This window comes from Epinephelus moara, chromosome 1 (genome assembly GCF_006386435.1).
Source record: "Epinephelus moara isolate mb chromosome 1, YSFRI_EMoa_1.0, whole genome shotgun sequence".
In the NCBI taxonomy this organism is placed as follows: Eukaryota; Metazoa; Chordata; class Actinopteri; order Perciformes; family Serranidae; genus Epinephelus; species Epinephelus moara.
Window position 1 is genome coordinate 19924215 of NC_065506.1, and position 16398 is coordinate 19940612.

Genomic DNA, 16398 nt, shown 5'->3' on the forward strand with positions numbered 1-16398 from the left:
AAACAGTCAACTATGTGACGAAGTCCTGCCTCAGGGCTTGGCAGGAGGAGGTGTCATGTGAATTCTTCACTTCCAGACAAAATTCAGCACTGGTCTAAATAATTTAGACTCTAATTTTATATGAAGTCTTTCAAAAGGTTTCAGAATAAGAAAAAGATGACACATTGTTGAAGACACCTTTAACTTACTTTTCAGAGATAAAACAATTAGTTGAGTCAGAAAATTAATCAAGCAGTAATTTTGACAGTCAAATAACTGTTTCAGTTAAAAATGTACCGGTACCAATGCTGCTTTTTCAAAGTTTTTGGCCCTTTATTGCTGGAGAGGACTCTGGACTTCTGCTATCTAAAATGATATATGGGCGTTTCCCTCCTGACACTAATTTGGTTTGCGATACAGAATCAACACCTTTACAACACGTAGTTACAACAGACCTAAGACACAACAAGGAATCAGCAATTCAACCCAGCTCTATTCCATCCATTGGGAAGCAGTGTGATATGTTCATATATGTGTCAGTATAGTATGGGAATAGGACTGCCCCTGATTAAGAATTTTCCTGGTTGACCAATAGTCGTCATTTAGTGCCATTAGTTAACTAGTCGTCCGTATGTAGCTTCTTACATGTTTCAGATGATACATCATGTTTGTAGTCGACCAATGAAGATGAGTTTACATATCACCTTGGGTTCGTCCTTCACCTTCTCAAAATGATCCCACACTTTGGATTTCCTGCCCGACATGTTATCAACTAGCCTGTGTAATAACCGCAGGTACCAGCCCCGTAAATTAGGGGCCGTACACATGCCGCGTCTTTCACTGCCTGGAAAACACGAAGTGGGATGCTAGGTGCTACCCTTGTGCCTTTTCTGTGCCAGCTTTCAAGAGCGCAGTGGCAGGTTGCATCTGAGGTTTTTAATAAACCTTAACATCATACAGTATAGCCTATTTACCTGAAATCCTGAGTGCAGAGCTGATCTTCTTCCAGGCGCTATTTGTAAGGGTGTAGACCTATCGTCCGTGGGACAGATGTAAAGCCCTCTACCCTCTGGGTAGCCCTGCACTAACATGATCAACTTTTCCGTATTTATCAGACTGAATATTTACAGAGGAAAGGAACGATATCTGTCGACTGTATTTGGTTTGTAAAGTGATTCCTGTCTGACTGCTGAGCATGGCCACTTCCTGTGTCTGTCCTTTCAAATTAAATTGCCACATGGTCCAGTCATATAGGTTTTGATTTATTTTCACAAGGTGCAGCTCCTAATAGAGTTTCACTTTTTGTTTTTTTTTTGGTATTGTTTTTTTTCTGCGACTAAGCAACCGTTGAAATCTTGCCAACTAATGACCTTTCTGGTCGACAAATGTTTGGTCAATTATTAGGAGGTAGCCCTACACAGGAGAACTGTTTCACATCTTTTCCACTGCTGCAAAACTTGTGGGAGGTGGAAAAGTTGGTCTGTCATTAAAAAGTAAAAGTGACTAAGTGCAATGGAAACAGATTCATTAAATAGTTGATGATGTAACATTATTGTCATTGCACAGGCCACTGCAAGCTCTTTGTTGTTTCTGGATGGTCTTTAACACACTTATGTATGCACACAAGGCTGTTACTAGAACTCTTCCAAGAGCACATAGCTGAAGTATTAGTTGCTCAAAACTCTCTATTTCCAGTCTGCTCTCTGTTATTATACATCCATTGTTTTCCTTTGTTTGAGGTTTGACTGGCGCTCTCCAAATTACTTCATCTTGTTGCAGTGGTGTCTGACTGGAGAATCAGTCCCACCTACTGGTTTGCTTATCTCAATAAACTAACTTCCAGTATTTCCATAAACAGTAGAAGGTGGAAAAGCACATAAATGTACATTTTCTTTTGCTAATTTTCTGAAAATTCAGTTAAACCGGCACTACATTTGGATGGAAATCCAACGAGTGACTCTTATTTATACACAAGTTGAACTATACATATGACATATTAGGCAGCAACACTAAATTTAAAGACTCGACAGAAGAAAATGTTCACATGAACCATCAGGCACTGAACTAAACACAATATAAGAAATGCAATAAGCAATCTTTATTGGTACTTCTCTTAATCTTCTCAGGCCAGGAGGAGGTGTGTCACATAATGCTGCCTGCCTTGGAGGACAGATGAGCACACTCATCAAAGACGTCGTAGTTGGCGAACACTGTCTTGAATGGCTGGAGAGGAGGAGAGGCAAGGCAGAGAGGACACGAGGAGGAGGGATGGAGAGAAAAAAATGGGAAAAACAGAAACGGAGGATCATTATGTCTGCTTTGCCTTGATTAAGTTAAAAACTCACATTTCACACATGAGGCAAGTAGTAAATAAACCAAAACACCAGCGTTCACCCACTTCTAATGTGTCCTTTTTCATTTTTCACATCTCTTGTGCAAGCTAATCACAGACCCAAGACAATTAGGGGATGACCTGAAAGAAGACTGTCTTTTATTTACTTTTATTCAGTGGCTGTTGATCTCACCTGCTGTATTTCCATATGGAGAACATACTGCAGTCTGATAGGTTACTAAAAATTAGAGTTGACAGGATGCAACGTGTTGTTGTGTGATATGATGGCATTTGGTTAAGGGCAGAAAGGCAAACGTGGCTTTCCACCGACTTTCTTCATCTACTTCTCAACAAAAATAACATCATCCAGTGATTGCTGAATGACACTAGACTGCCATGATAGTTTACCAGCTTTTATAAATAGGGATGAAGGTGTACATCCATCCATTATGATTCATAAACACACTCACCAAGACCATGTGCAGCCTCCTGCTATGTGTGTGTGTGTGTGTGTGTGTGTGTGTGTGTGCGCGGTGTGTAGCAGTGAATTGCTCTTTTCATGAATGACTGTGACAGGTTTCTCATCAGGCCCTGAAGCCTCCTCGCAGTTAGAGACCATGTACAGCACAGCCCCCAAACAACAAACACACACACATGAACGCACACCGCACTGGGCGATGGTGTAAAAGAGAGAGTTTTCTGTAAAACTACAGAGAACCAGAGACGTAGTCAGTACCACATACGAGTGTGTATTTGTGTGTGTTTGTGCGTCTGCACCGGCTGCTGGAACTAAGCGGGGCTCTTAATCACGGTTGTAACGGGCAACATTACCGGCAGCGGCAGCAGGCTAATGATGAATGCCCGAGTCTCCGTGCAAACCCTGACCTCCTTTTCTGCTGCGATGCACAAAAAGCTCTCGCTCTCTCACCAAAACACACACATACACGTGCATCTGTGTATATACACACACACACACACACACACACACACACACAAGTTTGCATCAACGCATACATTCTGACAAATAAAAACTGCAGAGGCAAACCCACATGGATAAAAATGCTTGTGCGCACACATGCGCGCACACACATACACACACACACACTTTGTTGTTCCATAGGTGTTTCGGAGCCCACTTTTATAACCAGCTACAGTGCTCGGGGAATGCACTGTGCATGTGTGTGTGCGTTTGTGTGTAATGATACAACCTGTTCTTCAATTTGCCCTTTTAACCAATTACTTGGATTACCTAGAGAGCAATGTGATGTAAAAAAAAAAAAAGTATCTTAAGCTCGGCACTGGATGAAGACAGCCAGAGAAAAACTGTGAAGTAAATGAGAGGCAGAGAGAGAGAGAGACAGGAGAGAAAGAGGAGTAGAGTATTAAACAAAATGTAAATGAGAGAGAAAGAGCTGGAGAAATAGAAATAAAAGAGAGAAAGAGAGATCAGTACATGAGAGAGACAGATGGTAAAAAAAGAAGTAAATGAGAGAGATTTTGCAACAGAGGGAGTGAGTAGTTATAAACGAGTGTAAAGTTTTGATGAAGGACAAACTAATGTCAGGGACTGGGGCGGTTCGGGCTTCCTGCTCCCCGGCTACCACATGTGATCCCGCCTGTCACTCACACTCCATCGCCATGACAATCATCGTAATGCCGACGCCTGGGGGCGGGGACAAGCCTGTCCTTGTAACAAACAGAACCCCTCCGTGATCTGACGCCAACAACTGCGGAGAAGATCTCACACAAGCGCACACACACATGCACACACCACACTGCGATGCCACACAAACAGAAACTCTAACATACAAGAGTTGAGCAAATTCCAGTCTAAATTCAGCTACACTTTTCAGTAACAATTATGTGATGTGATGTGTTTCTGTCACAGTGTCACGAGCGTGCTGCATGTTTTGTCAAACCCATTCATTGTGTAATTTGCAGCATGTGGCCACATGTGCACCTGGAGACATGTGGGTGTGTGCTTATAAATGTATTCATTGTATGCATTCAAACTGTGCATGTGAGTTGGTGATTGGTGTGTTCACATATCATATGTGTGTGTGACAGAGGAAAGAGAGAAAGACAGAGAGATTGCACAAGTGTGTGTGTGTGTGTTAGCCATGGGGTAGGGAGCAGGGACTTGTCAAGCTGAGGAAGAGATGGCAAACTGGATGGTGATGCCAGCCCTGTGTGACAGCTCCTTCACACACATACGCACACGCTCGCACGCACACACATACACACACGCTTCAACCCCTCAAACCTACCCTAGCCCACACTCCAGAGCTGTGAAAGCTGGGACGCAGAAAGAAAACGAGACTGGTGGGACCTCCTTTTAACTGGAGGCTGGTGTGTGTGAGTGTGTGTGTGTGTGTGTGGGAGATGGTGGGCTGGCGGCGATGGAGGGAGGGAGGGGGTTCAAAGTGTCACATCAATTTGTGGCTGTGCTGTTTCTGAAAGAGGCTAACCCCACTGCCACTTAAGCTTAGCACAACAGTGAACAGCATACTGCCAGACAGGACACATACATACGGTGTGCACGCACACACACACACACACACACACACATACGGGCTATATTTGCAGAAATGTAGGCACACACAGTTATAAAGTTTCTACAGTATTCAAATTCCAAATCCTGAACAAGGTGTATGTGCACCTTTGCTGTTTTGAGTTACTGCTACAAAACATTCTTATTTCAGTAGAAAAAATAAAGTGTGTTCATTCAGCACCGTGTGCCCAAGTGGAAACCTCCAGGACTGAAAACTGAAGCCAACATGGAAGTGCCATAAACTGCAGTTCGTTGAACAGCCACTTGAGGCTGGCTCCAGAAATCAATCAATCCCCATAGGCCCCCATGCTAAAAATGCCCAACTTTACAGCAGAAATAAACACGTTTACATGTTAACACCCTGGTACAAAATGGTTTTGGTTCATTCTTTGAGGGACAGGCTGTCTGTTGATAGTGTCCTTGGCTTCTCATTCAGATCCACCTCTCAGTCCTCCACAGCACCAGCCTCTTGTCCAAATACGGTCACTACTGGCTCGAAGATGGCGAAGATCGAAATGCCAAACTTGAGGCTTCAAAATGGGAGTCAACAAACCAATGAGTTATGTCATGATAGCTGTGTCCATTACTTGTACAGTCAATGCACATGCCATAATACAAGACAATATTTCTGGTAATTTGACATTCGACATAAGCGCAGCAAGGTTTGAAAAGCACCATGCAAACAATCGCCAAAGAGGCCTCAATGCATTTTAAGACTGATTCTCACACCTGCACCCACACATGATTGAGCTGAATGTCATTTTCTGTAAATCTATCAAAGCGTTTGCCTGAAATTATATTTTGGTGGGATGCTCCATTGTGCCTCTGAGCCCAGAGCGCAAGCAGCCAACTGAGGTGAGGTTGCTGGTTAGAAGCTCCCAGGGGTGACCTGGCCCGGGCCCCAGACCACTTTAACCACTCGTCTCCATTAACAGGCTCCCAGATATCATTATGCTCCCTGGGGACCAGGCGTGCTCTAACCAACCATTTACCCTCTCCCTCTCTCCTCCATTTCTCCCTCTCATCTCTCCCTCTCTCTGCCATGATGTTACTCAATGAAAAAAGACAGCGGGGAGAAAAAATATGAGATTGATTTATTTGCTTCAGTGTTCTTTGGGATAGAGTCCTCTCCCTCTCTTTCTCTCCCATTTCTCTCTCTCTTTCTCTGCAAACTGAAACCAATTAGTGAGCAGAGCACTTGTAGCGGGGAATGTAGGGCAAGCGAGGAGTAATAAAAAAGTATTGACTTTTCTGTGACTGTACGCGGCGTGAAAGGGGTGCTGCGGCCTTGTCCGACATGAAAGGAGCTCCATTAATTTCACTTATTTCACCCAGGCCCCTGTCAGGAGGCCCTAATGCGTCCCAGGCGCACTTCTCACATGCAGACACTCAGACAGTGCAACGCAGCTCGAGCCTGGTTACTAAATGAGTTTACATTATATATCAGAGCAAGAGAGAGAGGGGAGCGCAAGAGAAAGGAGTAATTTCTAATTCCCTGGTTGAGACACAAAGCGAGGCCTTTCATACGTAGCTAATTTTGCCCCAGCCTCACCTCCTCAGCCCGCCTCGCTTCCTCTCTCTCGTTCTGCATCACGTAAAGGCCGTAGGTCCAGGAAAATGACCCACAGCACCAAAACAGGACCAAATTATTTCAGCCTAAGGGTAAGATAGGAAGACACTTTGGTTTCTATTTCCTAGTGACCAATCAGTCCACCAAAAAAGTAAAGCAAAGCAAAAGTCAACAACATATATGTTCGTATAAATTTTGGATGCAAAGGTGTAAAAGGCCTATTGTGAAAACAGCGCCTCTCCTTTTTCGAAACAATCTTATTTGAAGATACAGAACAATGGTCTTTTTTATTGTGGATATTTAATAATTTCTGCAAAGACAATAGAACGCTTGCAAGACATTGGTTTTCATGTAACAGCACGAGGAAAAAAAGGAACCTTTTAGAAATTTTATTGGTGCCATTTTTCATAGCAGTATGGTGGCACATTAGACCTTGTTTCAACTTGTACCCCTTTTTTCCACCATAAAGTATTTATGCAAGGATTTTTTAAACATGGGAAAACCTTCAAAAATAGGTGTTAGACTGTTTTCACAGTAGACTAGCAGACCAGAGCTGTGTACATGACTCTGTTATAGGCAAGTATGCCTTTCCGTTTGTTAGTTGTTTCCTTTTTTACTGGTTTGTTACGTTTAACATCACAAACACACTGGAAAACAGGTTAGTAAACAGTAGAAAGTGCATGGTGGCCAGTGAAAATGTTGCGGTTGGTACTTTTGTATATATATCTGTTACTTTTTCAGTTTCTTTTTCCACTCAGTGCAGACTAATGTTCTCGTGCTGCTTGGACAGATACAGACAGTATTTTGTGGCAGTGCGTCATTGTATCAAATTACTTTAAACACCTGGGTGTTGTACTTCCATCACTGCCAATCGGTGCCAAACGGAGCTGGAGCCGAACCCCGGGAGTTAATGCCGATTGTACCCTTTCCCGTTAAATACAAAACCCAGATGTTGGCAGGTGTTAGTGGGATTTTTGTGCAGTGGAAAAGGAGCTTTGCAGAGAGTCTTGAAACTTGTCTAACCATGTCAGCAACCTGCCACTTCCTGCTTTATTATTTGCCTAGGTAAACTGCACAAATCTCAAAACACTTAAGCAAAACTCTGCTTTCTTGTCACAATGCTTCCATGTTGGGTCCTAAAAAACCCTTTGTTGTCATTTGTACCATTCAGAACTTAAATCCATCTCTGACATACAATGTTTTGGGGGGAAGTGTTTCAAGTATCTCCCATGGTTTTACTGCAGTTCTCTTGAAGATTATTCTGAGTCCTGATTACGTAAAACCAGTTAGCAATGAGAGGCTCCATAAACCTTTCTCATCTGGCTCTGGAGGTTGGCCTACTTTCACAAGGTAAATTCCAGTTACCTGGAATTTTAGCATCGGTGTGTGTGTGTGTGTGTGTGTGTGTGTGTGTGCGTGCACACATGTAAAGAATGTGTGTGTATGCCAGAGATAGATGCACCCCACGAGTGTCTGTGTAGGTGTGTGTGGGTAAAAAAAGAGCGAAGAGTGAGAGGCTATCTGCAGACAGAAACTAATCAGTGTGTGTGAGATAAGAAAGCAGCCTTTATGGTGTATGGTAATCAGCCCCCCCTCGGCCTGCCACCGCCATGCATAATCACCACGACTTATTCACATGATTGATGAAATATGCGTCTGTGAAATCCGAGCTGCTTTTGTTATCATCCTGTTTTTCCCCTCTCCCCCCTCTCTTTCCTTTTCTCTCAATCTTTTTTTTGTCTTGTTCAACCTCTCTGTCTCTCTAAACATCTCTCCCCTGCTCTGCAGTGGTCAAAGATACTCGGGACCATGTACAAACAAGAAATTACACACACAGCATGAGGTCCCTCTTGAAACTACGTACATGCACACACACATACACACACACACTCAGTCCACACATACTTTTCTCTCATAAGGTAGTAATATGATGCATGAGAGATGCATGAGAAAATCGTCTGAAGAGGAATATGAAGAAAAGTAAGAGGGAAAAAAAAGATAAGGGTAAAAGGAACAAGTAAACGAGAAGACACATTAATTGATCTGTCCTGCAGAGAAGTGCTGGCTGGATTAGAGGGGGATGAGAGGACAGAGAGAGAGAGATGGAGTGATAGATGGAATTAGATGGATAGATGCTTCAGAGAGCTCTTGTCATTGACACTCAATCGCATTAATCAGGGAACGGATGCAGAATTCCCAACTAATGCAACATGAAGAAACAAAGAAACCATTTCAACAAAAAGCAGCAGCATGTCCATACGAGGACACAACTAATGAAGGAATGAGCAGCTGCAGCTGACATGTGTCTGTATGTGGTGGAAAAAAGTAATAAATTACAGTAATAATCAGGGAAACTCTCTCATACATGAATCACCACCATGTAGAAATGTTGCCCTCAACAGAATAACTTTAAAAATCTAACCATCTTTATTGACCTAACTGACCTCACTGCCTTGAGGTGTGCTGGGAGTTTTATAGTGCTCTTACAAAGCTAAGAAACACGACCATGTTCCTTCAACATTACCAGAAATGAGCTGGGTCTGACTACTGCGCTATGATTTACCTACCAAACCCTATTGCTGCCTGCATGCATTTTATCTCCATCCTCCAATGTTTGTTTCTGAAAAGGCCTCAGCAGTTTTGGCCTTGCAGGTGCAACAGCAAGAAGAGTTGGCAAATCAAGGAAAATTGTACAGCATGAATGAGTGTAAAAAACAATGTAAAAAATAAACATATCAATGTATCACTTCAGCTCAAATATAAGTGCATATTCGTTGGACCTTTTTTCTTACGAGCAGATTAACTCAGTTTTGGGCATAGTATACTTCTCTGCTCAGCCATGAATTTTCATGTCAGGTTCAGCTCTACCCTCTAGAGAGTTTGCCAGGGTAAAGTAGAGCAGAGCACTAGAACTCATAAAGGAGGTTGAGCATGAAGAACTTTTGCTGCAATGCAATGCAGCGTAATCTGGCATGGTGCAGGACTGTCCGATGTAATGCAAATAATGTAAACGCAGCATTTTGTCTGTTTACCAGGTGATCACTGTGCCAAAAAAGATAAATAACTAAATAACTTTCCAGAACTGTAAAACCTTACCTGATAGTCTAATGGACCTCAGTGCAGTGTTTTGTTTTCTGGTAAGCTTTCAAACTCCTAGATGTACTAACCGGCCTTCTTGGATCATATCATTGTCTCATCGATACCACTCTCTCGCAAGCGTAGCCCCTTGCGTTGTTTTAACACTGGGCTGCTTTCCGTCTTAACTTGCGCTTAGAAAGGTAAAAAGGCTTCGCCCCAGGAATTGCATGGTTTAGGCTAACGCACAATGTAAAATAGGACTAAGAGAGACAAATCTTGGGAAGAGAGCTAGGGACTAGGACTGATTTGGGTTGAGAGTACGCACTGAGGCAGGGTGGGGGCTGAGACTGAGGGTAAGATTAAGACTGGGGCCGGGGCTGGTGAATTAAGGCCCCCAGCCTCAGGGTGCTATTACACATCTATAATGAGAAATGGAGAAGAGGGGGGCTTGTCTTTGCACCTCAGCACACCTTAGATTAAATATGCACAATTCCCATGCAAAATGGGCCAGGAACAGCCGGGACCAGCGTTGATGTCTAATCCCCTGTGCTGGAGTTGTTTCAGCCAGGGTTAACAGGCTCATCAGTCAACACAGACTGCTTAGCACAGGACATCAAGGCCATTTGCAGGTTTAAGTGTTTGTGATTGCTTCCCTTTCCAGATACCATCGCCAACCCCAGCCCCCCCTCACATGCTCCCTGTGCTGGCTGGTGAGCATATGAGCCTGCAATAAGACACACACGGGCATGCACATATATCAACCATCTAATGGCATAGGTAAAGGTATGGCTCTCACATAAACATCAGGCTTCTTATCAAGTGTACGAAACAAAATATATGAATCGCAAACATATTGAAAAAACCCACAAAGACATGTGCCTTCACGCATGCACAGCCTGTATCTCCAGAAGACACATCTTTCATCTGAGAAATGAGATAGATGGACAGACAGGGAGAAAAAGCAACAAGAGGGAACTCCTCAGGAGAAACAGAACATGCAAAAGAGGAAACAGGCAATGTACGAGAATCAAAACACATCTTCTACCTGCTATTAGAAAATGTATTCTTTTGCTCTTTTGAATGCAAAACACACATGTAAGTCTATGTGTCCTGTCTGCTGCATCCTCTGCATCCGTCTACGCCATACCTTCATTCCAACCATTTGCATTTCACAGCCAGGGTTGACTTCTATCACCAACACACTGCTGTATGATAGGGCTGTCATGTTCCTCAAGTATGCATGTGTGTGTGTGTGTGTGTGTGTGTGTGTGTGTGTGTGTGTGTGTGTGTGTGTGTGTATTGTGCACTCAGCTATTTGATAGCACACACACCCACAACACACAGTTTGTGAGAAAGGGGGTGGGGGTGGGGGGCAGAAAAAAGTTGCAGCTAGGTACTGCACATGAAGAGGACAGAGGAAAAAGAGAACAAGTGTGAAAATAAACAAGACAGCAAGGGAAAGAAAGAGTGATGGCAGGAGATAGAGATAGAGAAAGGCAGTGATTATACCACACTACATACAGTATGGTTCAGTGGAGCATATCTGCACAGGGACAGGCGGTCCATTAAAAGCACAGACATCCTTATCCTGCTTGTCTGCCTGCTTTCTCTTACATCCATGTATACATGGTGAGGAAACTATCTAAATAAACCTGAGAGCAATCTCCCATCTCCATTTGCCTCAGAATAAGCATGATGACAATGCATTTTATCCAGTAGGTATCTTTTATTTTCTTTTGTTGTCTGCTGAAACTAATGCTAGCAAACAGTGAGTATTAATTAAATATAGGTTACTGACCTCATTTAAATTGGGTGAGTTGCTCGTTTTTTTTTCTTTAAAATGCCCTTTCTCTAAAGCCCTAACTATATAATTACCATTTATGACTGGAATATTGGCAATACTTGGTGAGATGCATTTAGACTGACACCAACACTTTGCAAAACATAAGCATCTCTACTTAATCTTTCTATAATATAATATACTTTTGAATTTTAAAGTGTGTTACAATTCATTCTGCTCTGCTAGGTGTTATGTTGTCTTGCGGCTTGTGTTTAGCAACTGCAGTTCAATTAAAATAGTTATATTTTAAGATGGATATCACAATAATTGACATGGTCTTTCTTTCTAAAGCATAGTTACATATAAACCACATAATTTCCTGCTGAATTGTGGTGCTCAAGTCATGTTAACTTGATGCTATAATTTAAGGACTAAAATTTTTCTGAATGACCGATTTCACTTGACTAGCACTTGTAGAAAAAACTCCCCCACAGTGTCTGATTTTAATGCTGCAACATTTTGATGACTAGACCTTCATCAGGCAAACAGTCACACAGCAACACTGTTTGCCTGATAAAGGTCTAGTCACCAAAACGCTGCACCATTAAAATCCTCATTTTTGCAAGTTAGACAGTGTGCAGGAGTTTTTTCTACAAGTTTCGTTCTGCTCATCCCTCTGCTACACACCTGTTTGGAAAAAGATGTGCAAAGTATGCCTTTATACTTGTCTAGCCCTGCCACTTAGCTTGAAAATTACTCAAAATAAAAGCCCCATAATTTCTAAAGGTTCATGTTAGGGCTGGACGGTATAGAGAAAACCGACTATCACAATATTTTTGACCAATTGATTAATATTACAACAACACTGACTATTGGTGCTTTCACAAAATATTTTATACAATGAGATTTTTAATAAATGATCATCAGTAATGTGGATATAATGGCTAAGTGGGTAAAGGCAAATATTAGAGCAGCTAGACAGTCAGGGAGTTCAGAAAATTATATCACTTTACTGTAAAAACTTGAAAACCAGGAAAAGACAACACTTACAATATTACGACATCTAAAATCTAAGACTGTATCTAGTATCAAATCTTGATATAATATAGATATATTGCCCAGCCCTAGTTCACATGTGCTTTTTTTTTTTGGTGGGGGTGGTTGATTTTTTTCCCAGCTTATGGACTATAAATTTGTTTCAAACTTGGTGTGACAAGGCCTTGATTTAAAGTAGGCCTGAGGGTTGCATTCAGGCCTAAAGAAGCAAATCTGAACCCACTATAGAAGTTGTGACTATTTTTAATAATAAATTGCAGACACCGTTTTTATTTATTACTTTTAAACAGGAGCTTGACATAAATTCATTCGATTAAGTTAAAAAACTGGCCTGAAGTGACCCAAGTTAATCTGGTCAAGTCAGGTCCAACAGCTCTGGACATAAATAATAAGTCTAATGTCATTCATTCTCTTAAGTCACACCAAAATATGATTGCTAATCATTTAATTGAGACTGTCCATTTAATATTATGCTGTGTGCACTTGGGCCCTCATCGTTACTCTGTATGCAGGTCTCGCAGTGCAAAATGCCACCGTAATGGAAGCAAAGTGTTGGGTTAATTGATAAATCTGAGGTCCTGAGTAGGAAGGAGTGTGGCGGGGGGAATGTTTTACGGCTGTGCAAATGAAGGGGCTGCAGAGTTTTACACATGCCGTAAAATGGTTATGGAGAATTAGCGTTCTTTCTCTCTCACCGCAGTAACCTGGACACTAATGCAGCAGAGCAGGAGAGATGGATTGACGTGATAACGCAGGAAATACATACACAGAGACACACACATAAAAGGTAGACACATATGAGTTCACACATTTGCTGCCCCACCTAATCCCATTGTCTCTACTTGTGGCCTATTTTGGTTTGGGTATTAATTGCTAATGAATACTGTTCCCATTAAAAAGATCCCTCATACATCAGCTGTATGCATCATGGTGATACATTATGGCTGAGGCCATTAAGAGTGAGCGAGCGTGTGTGTGTGTGTGTGCAGACACACTTTTCCTGTCTCCATTGCCTGAAGCTTTGCACCCACAATACCATAATGATAATAAAAAAGCCACACCAGAGTATTTGGGAGGAGAGTGTGTTGTGGCGAGAGGAAGTAACGAGGACAATGCAGCTGCAACATTAAAGTGTATGAGTGGGTAGGCTTTCGGCAAGGGTCTGTGCATGTATTTATGTGTGTGCATGTGGATTGTATATGTTTGTGTATGTGTTCAGGAAAGCAGGATGTGGAAATGTGTGTTCTGGTGTGTATCAGTGTGTGTTGGTTCTGATCAGACGCTAGCTTTTGAAAGTTGTGACGGGTGTCAGTCTAATGCGAGGGGAAAGAAAGGCTCGGAGCGCAGACAGACACAGACGTGACCACTCACTGTAGTGTACTTGATTAGCACGTAGCCTCCTAATTAGCTTTCCTCTATGGTTACAGGCAGTACCGCTGGTGACATGGCTAATAACACAACCACAAAATTAGCATGGAGAGAGAGGGCTTTCCCGTATCTGCATTTGAAATTAGGCTTTGCTGGTGCATTTAGCTGGTGTATCTTGCAATGAATTTTACATTGCTGGCTGTATTAAATGTTGTAACTATAAGAAGTTTAGGCACTCACTTACAAGACCTAGCCTTTCCTAGCCTTTCTTGATCACAAACAGTTCATATTCGTGCTATCTTTGAGTGAGGAATGTAATCACCTTAAGAGAGCACCGTCCTTAGCCATTCAAACAAGTGTAGAGTGAAATCTGCATTCTACTCTGATGTGGAGGAGGCCTATAGATCCGATTAGATGATGCATGACGACCCATGTGGGTTGACAACAAATGCAAGTTTAACCAGCATCACTGTGATGGTATGACAGAGTTATTAGACACAAACAGTAAAGTAGAGGCTACAATTATCAAGAGAGCTCTGAATTTCAGGCTGGTGTTGAAATATGGTGCTTCGAGAGAGTTCAGTAAGAGATGAGGGATGTAAATGACTAAAGGACAGAGCTGCAGAGGAGGGTCTGAGGTCTATGAAGCTCATCTTAAGCTGGTACCCCGAGAAGTCAAGGCAAGGGCACATAGGAGCTGGAGAAAGGGCTACCATCACAGCCCCTCCTTGCCTCAGCTGGGGCCACTGAGCTCTTGAAAAGGTGGGGACTGACATCTATATAATTATGTGTAGATGTGCGTTTTATGACAGTCAGGACTACATTTGCATGGATAGATTTTCTTACAGTGACACAGACGGCTAAGGTAAATAAAGGTCCAGGAGTCGTGGGCTATTTCTAGGCCTTGGTTTGGATTGAGGATGCTGTGTGCATACTGCCAAGAGCTGTGATGGTCAAGCCAGGGAGCCGTGGTCTGGATCTAGGAAAAAAACTGGGCTATGTTAATGATGAGGCTTCAGGCTGTGTAGAGGGCTGAAGCAAGGCTTAGGGTGATGATTACAAACAGGGCTAGGTAATGTGGCAGAGGCTGGGTGAGAGGGCTGTGGCTAGGGTTTGAAAATAATTAGGAGCATGGCTGGATAACATAGCTAGATAATGTGGCTGGGGGGAGGCTGGCCAGGCACGGTATGAAGATGATGAGTACCAGGGTTGAGCTGTCCACTCCATTGGCCCTCTGAGCTGTGACACGAAGCTCTGCTGGCTGCTGCTGTAGCTGGGGGTGATGCCAACGATAGGACTAATGCACTAATTACCACAGAGCGAGAGAAGAAAGAGAGAGTAAATAGAGGTAGAGAGATATACAGAAAGATGAAGCGTCAGACAGAGAGACGAAAGGGGGGGAATCTGAGGTCTGATGTGCTCTGAGTGACAGCAGTATGACACGGCTGGGCTGAGAGCAGGCACCACTATCTTAATCATCTTCTTCAGCAACATCCTGCCGAGCAGCAGCAGCATTATCACAGAGAAAAGGAAGGTCAAGTTTAGCCAGCATGTATAAACGTGTGTCTGGATGGTATGTATGTGTGTGTGTGCCTCCATGCATGCATTTGTGTATGCATGTGCATGTGTGTATGTTTGAGCTGTACCCGACTGTACCTTAATTATGTCAGTCAGTTCGCATTTGGCTGTTCAATAGGAATATACAACTATTCGCAGTGTGAGAGTTTGAACAGGGTTTGGCTGAACATTAAGGGTGACGTTCACATAACAACATAAACAAGCCAAGTTAGCCCTCCGAGCTAATACATGCTAACCACATTAACGACTTATCGGAAATGTGCAACAAGATTTTTTGCTGACACTAGATATCAAACAAAAGCTGGAGACTGCATTATATTAAACTGCTATGAGCTGTAAATTCACCACCTCTAAGCAGACGGTAGACGAAAACATTATCTCGGAGCCTCACTGGGCAAAGCCTCTCTTTCTCCAGGCGGCTGCCTCCAAATCAGTCCAAAAAGCTTTATTGGCATGACATTTGACACAATTTAGAACAGTGGGAATTCAGAAACAATTAACAACAATGTATTATTACAAGTGCATAGACATAAATTTTAAAGGAGTGTGATCTGTGATGAGATAAACTATATATTGTTGTGCTGGTTGTCTTTTAGCCTGTGACATGCATTGACATATGGCTGCACCTATGGCTCTGACAGTATTTTCTCCAGCAGATGTTGTATTTTAGTCTGGTCAGGGAGTGAATCAAAATCTTGGAGTTCACATTTAATTTTTGTGAAGAACTTTGTTCTGACATCTTCATATGTGCCACATTGTAGCAGGAAATGTTGCTCTGTCTCCATCCGAGGACAGACCTGACACTGCCTGTCTTCTCTAAGCAGCCAGGTCTGTGTCTGCCGGTCTCTATGACCAGGCTGTGATCACTGAGTCTGTACATAGTCAGTGTCTTTCTCAGTTTCTGATCTGTCACAGCTGTTAGATAGTTTGCCATCGTGTACCGTCTGTTTAGGGTCAAATAGCAGTGAATAGGGGTGGGGGAAATTTCCGATTCTTAGATGCATCACGATTCGGACGTGGACGAATCTGAATCGATTCACAAACGTCCAAATTTCGATTATTTAAATCTGTTAATTAGAGTAATACAGAAGGTTCTAAATAATGCG

At 42.7% G+C, this 16398-nt stretch overlaps 1 protein-coding gene across 2 annotated transcripts in view; it reads right to left on the reverse strand.

Annotated features, from left to right (window-relative positions):
* Window positions 1-2055: 2055 nt before the first annotated feature.
* Window positions 2056-16398, reverse strand: part of spata17 (spermatogenesis associated 17) — a 46306-nt gene continuing 31963 nt past the window's right edge. For both annotated transcript variants that reach the window (XM_050043866.1, XM_050043858.1), the window contains exon 10: window positions 2056-2202. The gene's annotated coding sequence lies outside the window, so the exon portion shown is untranslated. The remainder of the gene's footprint in view (window positions 2203-16398) is intronic.